Source organism: Cebus imitator, unplaced genomic scaffold (genome assembly GCF_001604975.1).
Source record: "Cebus imitator isolate Cc_AM_T3 unplaced genomic scaffold, Cebus_imitator-1.0 Scaffold59, whole genome shotgun sequence".
Classification (NCBI taxonomy): Eukaryota; Metazoa; Chordata; class Mammalia; order Primates; family Cebidae; genus Cebus; species Cebus imitator.
Genome location: NW_016107374.1, coordinates 1,307,511 through 1,310,931, shown reverse-complemented (window position 1 = coordinate 1,310,931; position 3,421 = coordinate 1,307,511).

Below are 3,421 nucleotides of genomic sequence, written 5' to 3'. Positions count from 1 at the left end.
GCCTGGCTCTTCCTCCCCGCTTGGTGCCTCAGTGACCAGCCAGCTCCCTGCCCCACCCAGCTGGCCCCAGTCCCCCGGCTGGGCCTAGCCCTCAGCTTGCCAACTTGCAGCCTGAGGGAGGGCTGGGTTCTTCAATAACAGCCTCAAATCATCCCAGATGCTGACAGCTGCAGGGAAAGCTCCCAGAGCCTATTCTCTCCGTCTGGCCTCCATCTCATCCGGCGATCCCAGGATCCCAGGAGTGGCTGTTGGTGGAGCCCATCCCACAAACTGGGCCTCTGCACACACATTGCACCAAATTCTCGCGGCAGCCCAACCAGGTGAGCTGGGTGATCTCCAGTTTACAGATGGAGGGCAGGAGCCTGAAGAGGGCTTTGTAGCCATGCAGCCTGGATTTCCATCCAGCTCAGGACCACATGGTCTTGAGCAAATCTCTTTACCTACTGTCTTATTCATCTCAGCAAAATGGTTGTAATTCAGAGTTCCTTTTTTTTTTTTTCAGTATTTGAAAAAAAAGGTTTTTTTGTTTTTTTTTGTTTTTGTTTTTTTTTTTGGAGATGGAATCTCGCTCTGTCGCCCAGGCTGGAGGGCAGAAGTACATTCTCAGCTCACTGCGACATCTGCCTCCTAGGTTCAAGAGATTCTCCTGCCTCAGCATCTCAAGCAGCTGGAACTATAGGAGCACACCACCACAGCCAGCTATTTTTTTGTATTTTTTAGTAGAAATGGAGTTTTACCATGTTGGCCAGGCTGGTCTCAAACGCCTGGCCTCAAGAGATCCACCCACTTTGTCCTCCCAAAGTGCTGGGATTACAGGTGTGAGACACCATACCCAGCTTATTTATTTGTTTGTTTGTTTTTCTAAGACAGAGTCTCGCTCTGTTGCCCAGGCGGGAGTGCAGTGGCCCAATCTCGACTCATTGCAACCTCTGCCTTTCGGGTTCAAGCAATTCTTTTGCCTCAGCCTCCCAAGTAGCTGGGACTACAGGTGTGCGCCACCATATCCAGCCAATTTTTGTATTTTGGTAGAGATGTGGTTTCACCATATTGGCCAGGCTAATCTCAAACTTCTGACCTCAAGTGAGCCTCCTGCCTTGGCCTTCCAAAGTGCTGTGATTACAGGCATGAGCCACTGTGCCTGACCCTATTTATTTATTTTTGATGAAGAGTTGCTCTGCCGCCCAGGCTAGAGTGCAGTGGTGTGACCTTGATCTTAGCTCACGACAGCCTCCACCTCCTGGGCTCTAACAGTCCTCCCACCTCAGCCTCCTGAGTAGCTGGGTCTATAGTTGCACACCACCACACTTGGTTAATTTTTGTATTTTTGTAGAGACTGGGTCTCACCATATTGCCCAGGCTGGTCTTGAACTCCTGGACTCAAGAGATCTGCCTGCATCAGCCTCCCAGAGTGCTGGGATTACAGGCATGAGCCACTATGCCAGGCCTCTTGGGGGCTTCTCGGGCCAAGCCATCCCTTCTCAGTCTCTGTGCCCTGGCAGGCTCTGAAGGAGCCTCTGTAATTCTAAGCAGTGGTGGAGGTGGAGGCTGAGGAACAGAAGTGAAGTTCTGGGGCTCTGGGGGAGACAAAGGACCCTGCTGGTGTCCCTCAGACCTGGGTTCTGGCCCCTCTGCTTTGTGTGACTTCAGACAAGTCTCTTTATCTCTGTGAGGCTATTTCCCCAGCTGTAAAATGGGGATCATAACACCACCTACCTCTCAGGATTTCCAAGAGGACGAAGGAGGCGAATGTACAAAAAGGCTCCTCCCTCCCAACCTGGGCACTGTGGGTGATCACAGGGACTGAGGAACAGTGCATGATGAGCCGTGCGGTCACCTTCCCTGGGCTCAAATACCAGCTCTGCCTCTCACTGGCCGTGTTCTCTTGGGAAAATGACCTACATTTCCTAAGGCCGTGTTTCCACATCTGTAAAATAAGGATAATCCAGGATATCATTGTCTCAGTATTATTCTGGGAATCAAATAAGATACTTGATTAAAGTGCTTGGTCCATAGTGTAAAAAGCAGAAAATTCCCTTTTAAAGTTTCCTTTCTTGTTAAAGAAAAAGTGTGCTGATAACCTTGTTAAGCCCGATGGGATAACATGTAGTTGTTAGACACGCCATGCTTACAGGCATGTAGTACACTATGTCCTTGTACTTTAACCAACATATCTGTGCTGGACGTGCTCACAGGCATGTCCCAGCCCTCCATTTCTGTTACCTGCTTAGAAAAGTTTTAAGTTATTAGCCAATCGGATTTGTTTAAATTGTGAGGTCTGACTCCAGCCAACGGAGATCAGACACAGCAGTAAGGACCACCCTAAATGTGTAACGAATAAATTTGTGTGTTTTCCTTTGATCATTGAAGTCTCGTGGCACGATGGCTAGTGAGGGTACCCTTCCTGCAGTCCAGGAAGTAAAAATTGCATGGCTAAAAGATCCTCTGTCTCAGCGGTAATTTTTCTTTGTGGCACCGAGCATCTATTTCATACAATAGGATGAACTTAAGAAATGATTATGTAGCAATACACTTTGGGAATGTGAGTGGAGGATGCCATGCCGGGGATGTTATTTGGAAGGACCCAGAATCACGAATATAAAATTTAACAGGGAGAAAGATAAAGTTCTCCATTAAAGTTCAAAACATGAGTTTCGTATATTTTTCCATTTCTGTCTTAGAGAAGCCACACCTCTCCCATAACAGCCCTTGGAACCTGCAGAAAGAAACGTCAAATGAGAGGACCTCGAAATGTGCTGGCTTGTGGCATTCGCCTGCTTCTTTCACAGCCAGTGATCCCTCCCTGAGCACTGTCTGTGTGCCCCGAAGCCCCCAGGAAATGCCCAAGTTCACAACCCTAAGGAGTTCACCCTTTAAGACTGTTCAGCCGTCCTGGTTGAAAGTTCAGATGAACAGCCTGAAATTGACCCAAGCGGCTGGCTTTCTTCCACCCAGAAACACATTGAGAAATGGATATTTTAGAGGAGTTCTCCAACAACCAATTCTTGGAATCGTAAATGTCTGAGGGCTGCTGCAATACTTTAGATTATCTTGTTTTCTTGATCCATGGAAGCCAAGATTTTAATGCTACATCTGTGTGAGTATCTTTTGATAATAAGAACCAAATGTTGTTGGTGGAAATGACTGGAAATTACACTTAGGATCAGAATGTGGGGTTTTAGATTCCCTCTTGGAAAGCAGTGCTGAGGAACAAACACAAGGGACGTTTTCGCTATAAATCACTCAGGATGTTGCAACACTCAGGACTCCTGCCTCCTCCTCTCTCCGGGCATCAGGAAGCCTGGCATGGAGTGCCCTGGGTGAAGGCATCCATTAGTCAGTAGTAAATATATATCCCATAGCTCAAATTAAACCTCTAGTTCCCATCTTCCCTCCAAGTTCCTTCTTTTTTTTTTTTTTTTTT